Source organism: Centropristis striata, chromosome 8 (genome assembly GCF_030273125.1).
Source record: "Centropristis striata isolate RG_2023a ecotype Rhode Island chromosome 8, C.striata_1.0, whole genome shotgun sequence".
Classification (NCBI taxonomy): Eukaryota; Metazoa; Chordata; class Actinopteri; order Perciformes; family Serranidae; genus Centropristis; species Centropristis striata.
In genome coordinates, this window is record NC_081524.1 from 14,176,283 (window position 1) to 14,192,911 (window position 16,629).

At 41.9% G+C, this 16,629-nt stretch overlaps 1 protein-coding gene across 1 annotated transcript in view; it reads right to left on the reverse strand.

The window, feature by feature from the left end:
• galnt1 (UDP-N-acetyl-alpha-D-galactosamine:polypeptide N-acetylgalactosaminyltransferase 1) overlaps positions 1 to 15,645 on the reverse strand; it is a 52,329-nt gene extending 36,684 nt beyond the window's left edge. Inside the window, exon 1 of the mRNA XM_059338585.1 lies at positions 15,267 to 15,645. The gene's annotated coding sequence lies outside the window, so the exon portion shown is untranslated. The remainder of the gene's footprint in view (positions 1 to 15,266) is intronic.
• Between the last annotated feature and the right edge of the window lie 984 nt (positions 15,646 to 16,629).

Here is a 16,629-nt window from a genome sequence, read left to right on the forward strand (position 1 = left end):
TGCAAGACAGACTTGATTTCGTACACACACAAGTATGCTGGCCTTCAACACAAAGTCGCACACACCTACTGCAGCGAGTACATCAAGATGTCATGCCTCAGTGGTTAGGCGAACAGATGGACACTTAGTCAGATGTGTAATGCAGAGCAAGTGAGCAGAGATGAACCTGTCCAAACAGTGAGCTGTGCCAGTGGAACATGACATTATTTAGGCCAACACTGCTCTGACACAAGCAGCCAGAGAGCAGAGACAGAAATATACTGTATGTACTATCCACTTCGGCATAGGACTGGTGTTGTTGTAAGGCCCAGTACTTCTCAAGCTTCTATTTTAAAAAACATCGGAGTTTATCTATGACGTGATCACCATTTTTATTACAACAGTCGTTCATTCAGTCCCACAACGCCCATTCTCTATAGGAATTCACTGACACAATCTGTCAGACTCAGTGCCAATATTGACCTTATTAGGCGGATCAAGTATCGACCAGATGTGAGCAATCCACATTCATTTTCTACAGGAGGCTTGTTTTTTTTTATGCATTAAATCCTCAGGTAAGAAAACATAAAATGTTGATACATTATTGTTACAAAATCTGAAACATGTATATAAGAAAAGAACATTGTATGAATGTCTACATTTAGAGTTCAGCCCCTTTAACACAGTGAGGCAGTGTTAGAATTATTTTGGAAAAGAGAACTTATATATACCGTATTCTGTATTGGTGGCGAGTTTAGATCTCAGAATCAATATTCAGAAGAAAATAAAAGTTGGATACATGTATCCCAAATTCTCAGTTTCTTACAGTTAGGTCTCTTTGTTCCAGCAGTTACCAGCTGAAAACCAATGAAGAGAATGCAGCACGGCAGCCAAAGGCTGTGTTCTCATCATCCCACCCTCTTGCCTCTATCTCTATCCTACACAACACTCCCTGTTATTAATCCACAAAGTTTTTTCTCCCACACAAGCTTCTTTCTCTTCAGTCTGGGTGGATGTAACTCCAGCCTTAAATCCAAAGACAAGATTATGAGACAGAGGTGAGGAGGAGCTCATGGATGGACAGATGATCAAATATCTGCTTGCGAGTGCATGCTCTCTTTCAGCAAGCAGAGATCCCTTAACACACACATCATATGCACATCTGCACACACGCAACACCCTGCAAGCTTAAGTTGGCATGCTAAAAGCTTGAGGCCTCTGAGGCTTCAAAACAGGACTGGAGCCAAACAAGGTAGCAGAGCTCTGAAACGACCTTTGTCCTGGACAATTTAGAGGGTAGTATGAGCTGAGCAAAAACTAACAGACAGTCAAATCAGCCCTTCACAATTCCCCAAGCTCAGCATGAACACACTGTGACCAAGCAGCCATGGTGAAGCATTAAACCTAACTGTTCCGCTGGCTCTCTAAAGACTGCCGGAGAAAGACACAGAGGAGAGAGGAGAAATAGACGGAAAAAAGGTTTCTTAAGACTGTCTGATAGCTTGCTATGAGCATAAACTGTGTGTGTGTGTGTGTGTGTGTGTGTGTGTGTGTGTGTGTGTGTTTGTGCGTGTTTGGTTCCCAGCCAGGGTTTGTACATGTGTTATGTGACTCTTGTTTGTAGCGTATGTTGTAACAGAGGGAGTCCAAATATGACATCTTTGGTCTTAGCAACAACAAACAGTGCTGTGCTAATCCTGTGCCAACTGCACCTCCTTGCAGCCCTCCCTGCGACCCCCTGCTCTGTCAAACACCTCATGTCTCCAGCAGTGTGGGAAAGGAAGGCCCTGAGGGGCCTGCAGCACCTCATGCACGCACAAACACCAAATCCATGCTAAATAGGGACAAGAGGAAAGGCAACAAAAGATGACAACAACAGTTTCGCAGGCAACTGTAGCTGTAGCTCAACATTTTTTGACAGCTTTCCAGGGGAAGCCCAGGGAGGAAAAACAGGAATGCCAGGAATAGAGCTCGGAGAAAATAGGTAAGAAGCAGCTGGACACGCCACTATGTCACACTTATCCTGGAAGAAACTTTGCACACAACCGTCTGCTATGTTTACCATAATAAGGACATGCTGTAGGAGGCGGGGGCCTGTCAATGTCTAGATATACTGTATGTACTCGGCAGGAGGCTGGCTAGGAACAGGAAAAAAGACAGACAGACAGAAAAGGACAGATGAAAGGAGAGAGTCGGAGAGAGAGAGAGAGAGAGAGAGAGAGTCCAAGAGAGAGAGAGAGAGAGAGATCTGCTTCCTGTTTACGAAGCACAAGAAGTAGAGCAGCAGGGGGCTAGCCCACTGTTAGCAGGCATGACAGTGATGACACACACTACCTTCCCTCCTCTTTGTCCTGAGTGATTACACAGAACAGATTTAGCCCCAAACTTTCACATCCCTCTCTGTCTGTCTGTCTTTTGTAACATCTGGAGGCTTGTGATTTGTTCCTGGTTCCATATCTTCTTGCTGTCCCTGATCTGGCTGTGTTAACAGGATCAAGCTTCTGTGTGTGCGTGCCCACAGCTGCGTGCTCAAGCACTCCCGGCAACATTCCCAATCCAGGACAGACTTCCTAGCAACTCTACGAAGCCAGCAATCTCCTCCTCTAGTAGTATAGTGACAGAGTGTGTGGGATTAACACATTTACAAGTACAACAGAAGCTGGCTTTTAGCTGCATACACAATGATAACATTAAACTTTATTTCTCGGTGTAGCGCTTAACAAAAAGAGTAGAGTACGTGCTTTTAACGTAACACGACTCCCGTATGACAAGATGCATGAGCGAAAGACATCTGGACAACCCATTTAATAAAACTGCTGGCAAGCTGAGTGCATATCAGTGTATATATTTATCTAGTACATCAGCCTTCAACAAAAAAAAAAATCTGCTGTTCTCTTACAGCAGAGATTGATATTTTTCACCCCGCTGTTCAAACCGTGCTGTCCATCATTTGGCAGTCAGAAGCATCATGTAACCTACCCGTCTGTTTGCATGCTGCGTCCTCATTAATCGTGCTATTTAACACTACTGGGCCACTTCAAGTGCTTTGATCTATGAGACTGTATGTCAAAAATGGACACTCAATAGCCTATTGGCTGCAGCAAAATGCTCAATCAATCACTGGGCAAAGTTCTAAATATACACATACAACAACAACACACATGCACACACACACACAACCTAGCCAAGCTAGCGCTATCAATATTTCATTTAAGCAGCTCCGTCATTAGGTCAATAACCCTTACACGCACGCACATACGCATGCACACACACACAGACACACACTCTGAGTCACACTATATAACCCCCAATAAGCTTTCACTGTGAGTTCCAAATGTTCAGCAATAACTTTTGCTTAATGACTGCAGGTGAAATCCACTATGAGCCCCAGGCATGACTAATCTGGCCATCCTCTTTCCAATCTGCTGCAGCCTTATTATGAAGCCATACAGATTCAACTCTATTTCTATCATCATGCCCCTGTAGACCTTGTTCTAATAAGGATAGCTTCACACACACTTTAAGGCCTATAGTCCACACATACACAGGGTTTTTTTAAAACTGTCCATGTGTCATGGCCTTTTTTCTACACACAATCTGTGTTTTAGGTCACTGAAAATGAAGAATATGTAAAGCTCCTTCCAGGGTGAAGATGTTCAGAAACGTTATCAGTGTAGAGGTGTAAACGGGGAAAAGTTTTTGGCTTTTAAGGTCAGTGTGTGTGCCAGTATCTCTTCTGTGAATCGTCACAAATGAGACAACATTTCGTGCAACCTGGCCAACCTGGTTCTAACCTTGCTAACAGGACTTTTTACATATTTACCCATTGGTGATTAGTTACTCTTCCACTTTGAGAGAAAATGGTGTCAGAATACGATACAAAGTGATCAATGAATCATTGCAATGCGGTAGCCTTCGAGTAATAGCTTTTTTAGGCTTCTGATTCAAATTCAATTAAAATTCAAAATTACTTTATTTATCCCCGAGGGGAAATCCAGTTAGTCTGCTAGCTTTTGAAGAATTAAACATCATGATGGCTGTAGGAGCGAAGGATCTTTTGAATCTCTCCGTCCTGCAACAGAGAGAGAGGAGCCTTTTACTGCTGTTTTCTTGGTTGATTGGCCAACATCAATCAGTCGCTTGTTGGTTCGGCATGTACTTCAGTTTTGTTTTTTAATCCTGATTTGTTAAAAACAGTGCTTTTTAACAAATCAGGATTTTTTTTTTCCCAAGTAGGAATAAATACCTACGCAAGTGTGGAATAGTATGAACACGCCTATTCAAGCGCACAGAAAAATGGCTTGAAATCTTAAAATGGCTAAAGCTTTGTTTCCAAGCATTTGGAAATGTACAAATTAAAAAAAGTCAAATCTCAAGAGCAGGTTTACCCCTGCTTTGCTCTGCATTTTTGTGAAACATGTTTTACCCCAGCTATTCCCCCTACAGTAAGTACAGAGGCAGTATCCTGCTGCTGTCTCTTCCCGCAGAGCTGCAACCACACTGACCCACATCCCAGCCTCTGGCAGATTACAGCACACACACACACACACACACACACACACACACACACACACACACACACACACACACACACACACACACACACACACACACACACACACACACACACACACTGTGTCTGACATTTGTGGCTTGTAGAAATGCAATTTCTGATGGCTTAGCACACACGCCCACGTGCACACACTCAGAAAAACAATGGGCCTGTTGTTCTGCAGTCAATCAGCCAGGAGTTGATATGGCTATCAGTGTGACCGGGCCAGAACAACTCCACTCAAAGAAACCTCAGACACACAAACACACAGACCTGCACACACAGACATGCAAACAGACACTCAAGAGCGAAGGCCTGGTCGGAGATAAGAGGTAGAGATGGATGGTTGTGTGTTTGCGGGCCCAGAGGGGAGTGCTGTACCTTGGTCGGGGTGAGCCCGGGGCAGATAGCTCGCTCAGTCACACAGCTAAGACAGAGCACAGAGCTGCCACAGCAGGAGCCTGTCCTTTCTGCCCTCCTCTAGGTCTCTTCTTTCCTCTAAAAGTTACACATACCTTTCTATTTGGAACAGACATTTTGCTTGTGGTAATTTCTGCAACACTGAACAATCTAGCATGTTCAGAATTTGGATTTTGTGGAAACAATTTACACCATTGAATTCGTTTTTGGGTTCACAGTGCATAATTAGAGGCAATGCTGGACAAGTTAACAAAACTACATTAAGTTACTCACTGCTAGAGTTAAATAGGGTGGCATCAAATCCAAACTTTTTGTGGACCAGTAACTTTAGCTAAAACACAGTTGATTTAGTTTTAGTCTTAACCACGATTTACCTTCACTGGTGTTGAGAACAGATGAAGAAAAACTGTCCATGTGTCTTGGCCTTTTTCCTACACACAATCTGTGTTTTAGGTCACTGAAAATGAAGAATATGTAAAGCTCCTTCCAGGGTGAAGATGTTCAGAAACGTTATGAGTTTAGAAGTGTAAACGGGGGAAAGTTTTTGGCTTTTAAGGTCAGTGTGTGTCAGTATCTCTTCTGTGAAGCGTCACAAATGAGACAACATTTCGTGCAACCTGGCCAACCTGGTTCTAACCTTGCTAACAGGACTTTTTACATATTTACCCATTGATGATTAGTTACTCTTCCACTTTGAGAGAAAGTGGTGTCAGAATGCGATACAGAGTGATCAATGAACCATTGCAACGCGGTAGCCTTCGAGTAATAGCTTTTTTAGGCATCTGATTCAAGGTCTCGAGGTCTCTTCTTTCCTCTAAAAGTTACAAATACCTTTCTATTTGGGACAGAAATTTTGCTTGTGGTAATTTCTGCAACACTGAACGATCTAGCATGTTCAGAATTTGGATTTTGTGGAAACAATTTACACCATTGTATTCGTTTTGGGTTCACAGTGCATAATTAGAGGCAATCCTGGACAAGTTAACAAAAGCTACATTAAGTTACTCACTGCTAGAGTTAAAATAACTTTAGCGAAAACACAGTTGATTTAGTTTTAGTCTTGACCATGATTTACCTTCACTGGTGTTGAGAACAGATGAAGAAAGAGCTAAATATGAAGACCAGTGGGACTGGACCTTTTAAAATAGTTTTCATCACAATCCCCTGTTGTTAAAGGGCAAAATAACTCATCAACTCCATAATTAAATCCACTATGTTCATTAGATTTTTGAACTTCTTGATTTCGGATAGCACATGAAAAGTATTGACTTTTATTTGAGTGAAGTGACAACGTTTTTTAAGCATGCTTGTACCCTTTTGTTTCTAAGGGTATTGTGGTCTTATATAATTTATGACAGAATCCATAAGAACTAAATTAAAACAGATAATTCATTTATGTGTGTTAAAAATAGCATAGCTACCTCAACACTGACCATGACCAAATGTTTGTGTACATAAAGCAGTAAAACTTATTTATATTCATATAATAGAGTGTATTTTATTTACCATTCCAAAATGTCACCTACCCTAAAAAATCAATTATCAAATCAATTATATACTAGCAAATTAAAAACCTCACAGATCAAATTACTTCACCACATTGATTCATCAGTATATTAAACAGATGGATACCAAAAAATCAATAGTGTGGTAAAATCTCTGATGATAGACACATTAATATCGCCTAGTGTTACATAATATTATGTCCCCACCGCTGATGATGTAATAAACTGACAATCACAATCGGAACCAAATCAACTCAGCAAACATATCTGGCAGTGTATTTTAATCCATCTTTCTCATCTTGCTTTTTTAACAGTGAAAATACAATTCAGCTTACCATAATACATGACTGTATGTTTGCGTGTACTTGTTTGCCATCCACTTGTCATTTGTTATCTGTAGGTGTTTTGTATGACTCTTTCACTCCTTTCACCCCTTTCCAACCCAGACTGCCTATGCGATAAATAACACTTGTTTCCTTTAATGAATCGTCAGGGACAATACTAATGAGCATCATGCAGAACAACTTTCTTTTCCACAACAAGCTTCTTTTAGCTGTGCATTGCTTTAAGTAGTAAAGGTTTCCATGTGAAAGCACTGTGAACAAAGACCAATTAAGACCTGTCATCCAAGTACAAACAGGGTACTCTTCCTTAAGATGAAAGCAGTAAGACTGCAGTGGTAAATCTCTATAAATCCTCTCTTGGCTTTCTTGATTTAGCAGCTCTGTGGATATGGCAGCTCAGTGACTCACTGTTTAGCAGTGTTGCCCCGCAGCAAGAGGGTCCTGAGTTTGAACCCTACGACTACGTCACTACAGGGCCTGACTGGTGGTGACCGGCATGCTCCAGCAGGTAGCTGCTCCTGCCACTGTCCTTGCACTTGCACTGGCTTTTGAACTGGAGTTTGTCCCCCATGTTCTGCACTGTGGTTGCCCACCGCACAGTGAGGTTGGGTCGAATGCAGAGAGCGAACATTACCCGCAAAGATCAATAAAGTAACTTAGCCAGACTGCCATGCACACTGAAAATATCCTTCCTTCATTTGACAGAAAAATAACTATTCTTTTTCCAATTTAAATTCTCATGGCATTTAAGCCTTACAAAAAAAACAGGCCTACGCGCTCGATAGGGAACCAAACACAAACACACACACACACACACTCACACTCACACTCACAAACAGTGTCACACAAACAGTCGTTCCAGGCTGAAGTGAGGACAGACATCTGGGTGCAAGTTTGTGTCACACAACTATTTCTCCATGAGTCAGCAGAAATTGCACATATTCCGCTTCCTCCTATAGCGTGTGTGTGTGTGTGTGTGTGTGTGTGTGGGGGGGGGGGGGGGGGGGGGGATGGGCAAGGAGCAGGCCTTGTCGCTATGGAAACTATGTCTTTTCCTGTCGGGTCATATCTCAGAGTGAAACAGATGCTGTGAGCAACATACGGACGCCTGAGCAGCACACACTTACAAAGAAGGGAATTGTTGGAGCTAAGCTGAACACAGTGTGTAGGGTTACTCAGTGCTACAAGGCTGAGCTGCTACAGCCGTATTATTTCACTCTGTTCAGGTGTTCATGTGCTTCTGAAAGCTATATACGTACTATCCAAGCACATGATTGGTTCATGCAGTCAACCAGGTCATACGGTGACTAGAGGTAATAAGTCAAAGCCAACTGTGCTTGCAACAACAAGTCAATTGTTATTGCAGATCCAATTGGGTTTCGTTCAAGCTCATAAATTTGCATTGACATGTCCAAGTGTAAAAATAATGTGGGAAAATAAGAACATTGACATGCATGTCCTGTGTACACAAGAAAATCTATTTCATCTTCCCTCTCCTGAATTTTACTCTCTCTTAATATTCATGTGCCAAAAACTGCCTCTCATCTAACAGCGTCCCCAGCCACGGCATTCCAGCTGCCTCTCATCTTTCTGATTTGTGTAGTTAGAATGGATCCACACCACTGGGATTGGCAATTTCTTGCTGATCACAAATTGGGTTTTGTTCTTGAACCTGCAGTAACTTTTTTTTTGGGCCACTTGAGGGGAAAGCTTTAAAACACAACACTGACATATTAACTTTTAAATTTGTACAGCACGCTTCTTAGCAAACATGTTCCTACTGATATCAAGCAGATATGACTCCAAATGAATGCCAATTTTTCTGACGTGGTGGATCTAAATCCAATATTCATATTCGTTTTCCTGTCAGTTGCATCACATAAAAAAATAGATAATAAAGCTGAAAGCAGCGATAAAGCTCTACCTGTAAAATGCCACAACATTGGCCTGTGTGAGTTGATCATTATTAATGCTTACCATTTCTCTGTCCCGTTCTCAATGACAAGAAGCGTGTTACAGTTTCTTGTGGGAAAGTCATCATTCATTTTCTGGAATGTGGATCACTTACAAGTTGAGACTCGCTTCTTCAAAATATTTATGTATTCCAATCCACAATCATGCATCACCGATTTGAGTTCTTCCCAGAAAGCTATTTATTATGAGTGGTCGTGCAGTGAACACTGTGGAGGAAGAGGCTGTGTAAATAATAAATACAGAACTGTTTTTGTTGCCGACTACTTGAAAGCTTACAAGTTTTCACACCTGAGCACGCCTGGCCAGTGGTGGCAGAGAGTGGGCACTAACGTTGCCCAGAAGACCTCCTCGTTTTTAACAGAAAAAGTGCTTTCCAACAATCCAACAGTCTAAGAATCACTTCATTTGGTGCAGCAGTTTTTTTGTATTGGATGGAAGTTAAGTGTGATCTCTGCCATATTGTGCAATAATTCCGTTTACTGTCTAGTTATTACCTCATGATTTCAACTCCATTCAACAATGCAGGGGCATATGCAAGCAAACTGAGGACAGAAATAGATCACTAATTCCTTGTTACAGAATAACCAATAGAGAAAACAAGAGAGTGCAGCTAGCAGATGAAATAAACCTCCGCTGAATACTGGGCCAAATCCTATTTCCTTATCATTACGCGAGCAGAAACACTGTGTCCATCCAGCTGAGACACACAGAGTGTGACAGGCTGTGATTCATCTGTACAGGCACTATATATGCAGTCTAAACATACTGCGCCATAGCATAGGTTCACTGCTCTTTTTTACTTCAGAGCTTTAGGGTATTTCAGGTTCCTGTAAAGCTGTTTATAAGGAGTCAAAGTACAGTGAACAAGGTGGGGGCATGTTTTCTCACAGAATGACAGAACAGAGAGATCACATTCTGTGTCTGCGCATTAACACCAATACAATCAATACCAACAAACAATGCACACACCTACACTCAACACACACACTAAGGTTCATGTGCTTGTGTTGGCCTTTAGTTGGTTTCAGCATGAGAGGGAGCAGGGAGCTGGCAAGACTCCCTGGTGGCACTGGCTGACCCACTTCTGTGCAACTCTATCCCTAATGTGACCCGCTGGAAAGCCAGAGGACACACACATAGGCACAGGCAAACACATACACATATGCACACACACTTGCACAAATGAAATTGCCTGCCTACAAACCCTAGAGGACTGAGAGGCCGGACTACTAAATGCTGCTGATGGCTATCTCTCTCCTTCTCATCCCTCTCTGTTTTCTCTTTCTCTCACTTTGAAGATGAACCATTTAGGTCTCCACTATCTGATCCTGCTAAACTGGCTATCAACATCCGGAGTGGGTTTCTGGAAGGTCTGCTCTAATTGTAAGCTGCCAGTTTTGAGTAGGAAAGTCAATCTGATCAGGCAGGAAGACAGGAAGAACAAAGAACATCCAAGGTGACTTTTCCATTTAATAAAAATATAAATGGTAGTCCAGTCGTTAGAATAAAATGTTGGCATTGCACATCCATAGGTATGTTGATATAAAACCCTTTTAGCACTGTTTACCTCTCACTCCAGGCTGGTGACGTAATATTGCAAGTGTCACAGTGTGCACAAGCAGGTGGACTGGTCAAACACTCAACGGACTTTCACCTAGGACATTGGCGTTTGTGTGCCCTTTAAATCACTGTGAAACAAAAGTTACCTTTCTTCAAGTCCCCCACAACTCAAGAAAGTGCATTTATTATGTCTCTGTCCCCTAAATGTCTGACCTTGACTACACTGCAGTGTTTCCGCTACCAACATTTCACTCCATTGCCAACACTACTTCAGAAATTTGTGAAATATCATGAAGTCACAATAATACAACTCTGCTACTGACTGAATAGGACTCTGCTCCACTGAACTCAAACAAACGGTCGACAGCTTTCTATCCACTTTGTGGATGAGCAGCTCGAGCAGTGACAAGACGTCAATCACTCGTGGAGTCATGAAAACCAAATAGACAACAGCGCATGACAGCATTTTCATAGGCAGAGTTGGTGGATGCCAACTGCCAATAAATGAAGTTAACAAAGTGTGCATCCTGCAACTTCACATAACAAGCAGTAAGCCATCAGCTTAAGATAGTTGTGCTGCTTGGGAATGATGTATTTATGTTTGTTTGACTATATGTGTGACTATGGTTACCTTTCCTTGAGGAAATAGTGTACTCTGTGCAAAGTTTGTGAATAGAAAGGTGTTCAAACAACAAAAAGATGCTAACTATACTTGTCATTCTGATGGTTTGATGCACAACAGACTCCTGATCTGAGTCAGATGGCCTTTAACGGCAAGATCAAGGGTTATCTCTGTGAGATGTGCTTTGAGTACAGAATGAGAACGGGTTGCAGCGGTTAAAAAACAGTGAGATTCAATGCATCTGTGGTGTACAGAAACGTACAGTGTGAGCATCTATCCTGGAGACTGGGTTGAAATGGAGCTTACAAATATAAGCATTAGCAGCACCTCTCTTGCCTGTCATCACCGATCATTTTATCCCTACAGTTTTGTGTAACTCTCAACTACCTTCTCTCCAATAGAAGCTAAGATACACACAAAAATACTTTCAAATGATGCCAAGGTGCATATAAAATAGGTTATCTCTGAGAAGCAAATCAAATTCATGATGCAACGCCACATAGCTCAAAACCAATTGATGCAAAGTGTAGAGATAAGTCTGTCTGATGCGCGCTGTGATCAGACAACATTATTAAAAACAAAACCCAGTAAACAAAACTCAGTAATAAGATGTCTTACTGACAGCTGATGTTTGTGCAAAGTCTTCAAGCGAGAGGAGGATTTGATTAAGAAGACAACTTTGAAGTAAACAAAGACAAACTGACATTTCACCGGCTAGACGAGATAACAGAAGAGGTGTCGCCACGCTTGCTCTAGTCTCTCCATGTAACTATGTATCCATATTAATGAATGGAAATTTAATTTCAAGGTCATTGCTTTTTCAAGTCTGGTTGAATCTTAGTCTGCAAGTAACTGTTATTTTCATGATCAATTAATCAGTCAAACGTTTGATAAATTGATAAATTGTTTGGTCTAGAAATGACTGACAAGAGTAAAAAATGATCATTACATTTCCCTGAGCCCAAGGTGATGCCCTAAAATTCTATGTTCAGGCTGAGTATTGTTTAAAAAATTACCAATACCAGAGCCCTTAAAGTTATGCTGATACCAATAGAGTTCTTTGTTGATACATTATTTTTTTCTACTTCATTTGTTGCCCATTATGTGAATGGAAGCATTCTGTTGCATAAAATGCCAGCACCAATCCCCATCCTAATGATTTTTACACAAATACATTATAAGCTGGACTGCAAACTCCTCCACAACAGCCTGTATGGGTTGTAGCTGCTGTGGTAGTGAGCCAATTGCGAAACGCTGGCAGGGATTGGCTGTAACGAACACTATACATTAAAAAATAACTATTTCTACCCTCAAAAAAATATGCAAAATTATAGAACTGCAGAGATACAGACAAAACAAAAGACAGAGGAAGGCGGAAAATTCCTCACATTGGAGATCAGTTTGCCTAGATTAATGACTAAACCACAAACTGCTTCATTTTTGGCCAATCTACTAATTGATTAATTATGCAATTGTTAGAGCACTAGTTGCATTTTAACCACTTTAAGTCTTAAGCAGATTGCAGAATATAAACCCAGTTAAACACCAGAACAAAAAGCAGAACTGCAATAAATCCAGCAGAGCTGACAGATATTTTCTGTGCTTTGCAGCTAAAAATACTAACAGCCACTCAGAGAAACATATTGGTCCGCTACTAATGTCAGGTCTCGGTGTCTGTGGAGGCAGAGGCTTGATGTTTCACTGTATATTTATGTAAGCAATGACAATGTAACAAAGCAGGGTGACCCAAGTTTTAGGGGACAAGCTGGCATAAGCTGCTCTTGCATGCTGTGTGCGAGTGTGTGTACATGTATGTGTCTGTTTATGTGTGCGTGTTTGCATGTGTGTGATCCGGCCATAGTCTGGAAGGAGGAACAATGGCATTCCTGTGCTCTGAGCTCCAGGTGGCTGTGGAAACCCAATCCCAAACCAAGCCTTGCTGGCACACAGAGTGCCGGGAACGCCGAATGCTGCTGCCTCCCTCCGGAGACATGGGCCAGAATAGAGCTATTGTTCCAGATCAGCTCGGAGCAATAAATGCACCACAGCCACCCTCTATGACAAGCACATACACTCACAAATACCAATACCGACAAACACCTTTAAACCTTTCACTTTCATTTCATATACTGGCCCGTACAATCAAGGAAGGTCTACAAACTCATGGCCAGGATTACAAACAAAGAAAAATGTAAAACATACTGGTTGCATTTGTGCACAAGCTTTATAATTGGGAGTTTTGTACACATTAAACTAATTACATTCCAGAGCATGCCATTATCATGATTATTAGCACCTGTATGACACAGTGGAAACACACACAAACTAATACTTAACCATGCCCTCTATATGAGCTGAAACCACATGACGTGTATGTACACACACACACACACACACACACACACACACACACTCACACACACACACTTTATTCTTGTTGATGTCATTCATTTCTTAAATACAGAACCCAATTTTATCTTGATCCAAAAATACTCTCCTCCTCTAATTAAATCAATGTCCTGGTGATTGGGCGAAATGTTCCCAATTTGCAAAAATAACCTCAATTTAACCCTAACAAGTATGGGAGAGTGGGACACACAGAGACACACAGACACACACACACACACACACACACACAAAGCAGGCACATCTGCTGAGGCCTGAAAACATGGTCGACACACACACGGTCGACACACACAGGGCAGGAAACGCATCATGCCGATTCCACGGCCTTGAAATGAGGAACATGATTCATTTCCTTTCAATGCTGGACAGTCATGCCTTAACACAGGGCTGAGTTCAGATATACAGCTCTGGGGCAAGGGCCTGAACAATATACACATACAACACAATAAAGAAAAAAAAGTAAAATCATGTGCTGAGTAGTTGCAATCACATGTACTGCAAGTTGAGACAACAACCAATGTGTTTTACGACGTTAACCGACATGGTGAAGTCAGTTCTTCTTTTAGGTAGTTCGGCAGCACTGCATAGATAGTCATGTTCAAAATATGATCAAAGCAATCGGCTTGTGTTCAGGTAGCAAGGGACCAATGCTACAGGTCCCTGCAGCTACACAGCATATTGTCCTACTGTACACACACACACACACACACACACACACACACTGTGGATAAATAATACATGCTTCTCTTTTCCCTCCCTTTACGGAACATGACAGATTAATTCAATTGGTTCCCTGTCAATCCTACATCTTCATCTGCTCTGCTTTGCAACTGTAGGCTGTGCAGGATTGATAGTGAATCCATTTTCTTATCTCTTGAGATAATTACGGCATTGTTAATGCATGCTCACTCATGCACGCTCATTCTCTCCTCATTCATTCACCCACTGAGCTTCTCTTTCTCACACACATACACACACACACACACACACACACACACACACACACACACACACACACACACACACATCAAGCCCCATATGCTTCAACCAGACCCTATAAAAGGTCTCTTAGTGATTGAATTACATGAAATGTGATTAACCTCTGTTCAACAGAGGAGGAGGGCCCTCAAATTTTGCAGATTTGCAACAAGGGGAGGAAAGAGGCTTCAATGTGGCCATTAGTGATTTTCCTCCCATCTGCATCAGGCTAAGCTAAATCATCTGACCTCTACCAGGACACAGGAGACACAATAGGCACCAGGCAGGGGTTAAATTCCGGGTGCACAGCTCATCTTTCAAGGTTGTGATGCAACACTCAAGACCAAAAATGCTGAGAGATAAATGAGGAAACGTCCACCGGGAAGCGTAGTTTATACAGTGACCACTGAAGCCAACTTTAGATATGTCTGCTTTTCTGCTTTTGATTCCCCTTTTTTTTCTATGGCTTTGACGCTGGTAAGGCTAATAACGGTTTCATCAATCATTTGAATAACCGGTTAGGAAAACTCGCTGCAGTCAAATGCGGCAAGTGTGCGATAATGTTAACCTGAGAGTGGCCCATTCACGACAAAATCTAGAGTAAAGGCTGACATGAGATGGCTTAAAGTATTTATGAGCATCAATATCATCGATAAAACATGCAGTGTTTTATTTAACACACTTCAGGCTGGTTCAGGAGCAGCAAATCTCTGCTGATTAGCGGCAAATTAAATTTAAAATGTGTGTTTAACGGTGAGTCGCATCACATCCCCGTTGCTTGGCTGCTTCTGTCAACAAGAGCTCTCTGCCATAGCGGCAGTCTGCTGCTACCAGATAACGTCCACTGCCCAAAAAACAAGCCAGCGTTTGGCAGCGGTAAAACACAAGTATAATGGAGGCTTTTTCACACATATTTGTTCGCTTACCTAGAGTGACAGGGCTCCTCAATCCACCGCTGTGGCGCAAGAGACCGCAGGCTAGCTACGAGGCAGAAAACTGACGCCGATACGGTTCAAAGTATCGCAGCTAAGTTAGCGGGCTAGCTAGCTTAGCGAGCTAACGATGGGGGGAGTGTGGTCCTCTCCGTGGCGTCGACACAAACCTCTAAACCCGAGCCGGGGATGAGGGCTTTCTCACGGTGAACGCGGCTGCGAGAGCACCGTCCGGTGTCAAAAGGTGGCACAGGAGGAGACATCCGTTAGAAAAAGACCGTGAATGTGATTACGGTTAAGCCCCGGCAGTAACGCTATGCGGTGTGGGCTCTCTCTCTCTCTCTCTCTCTCTCTCTCTCTCCCCCCGGACGGACGCGCTGCTTCTGCCGTGCCTGGGTCTGGCTGACTGAAAGAGAGAGAGGAGCTCCGCTGCTGATGTGTGGAGCAAACAGAGGCAGCATCACTGCTCATCCCTCCCTTCACTACCTCAACCCGGAAGAAATACTATCTGATCCTATCCATCTTTTACATAGTCTAAAAAATTGTATAAGCTGCATCCAGATGCTCCAACTCGTCACACTGTTAAAATGTTCCGCTGTCATAGGGACAGATACAAAAAATCTTTCCTTCCACATGCCATCACACTGTACAATAACAAATAATAGTCTGGTTCATTACATACTGTCTATGCACTTTATGTGTTTTTTATGCACACTGTTCATTGCACCTTATTTGTTTCATAGCATTTTTATACCGTATATTCATATTTATTCTGCACTGGAATTCTATTCTATTCTACTCCTTAATACATACTCCTTCTTTAGACACTTTATTTTTTATTGTATTTTATTGTATTTTTATATTTTATTGTTGAAGTATGCCTAGGTTGTTCTTTTTATTTAATTGTGTTGTCATTGTCTCTGTGTAATGCTGCTGCTACACTGTAATTTCCCAGCTTGGGATAAATAAAGTATATCTATCTATCTATCTATCTATCTATCTATCTATCTATCTATCTATCTATCTATCTATCTATCTATCTATCTATCTATCTAAATAATCGCCTAAGTCATTTTTTGTCAAAATTGTTTTTTGTTTTTCTTGCCTTAATCGTCTCCTCGTGACGCCGGACACCTATGGTAAAATCGCCTCCATCCTCAGTTGATCAGATCATGTGATTTTACCACTTTGAGATCATCACTTCTTTGACAATTTGCCACATTCATAGGCATCAGATAAGAACCAAGCAAAGAAGAGCTAGAGGGAGATTGTTTAGTTATCAGTTTAGTTTATCAGTGTTTTGTTGTTGACACTAATATTGGTAACACTTTACTCTAAGGTGTCTACATAAGAGTGA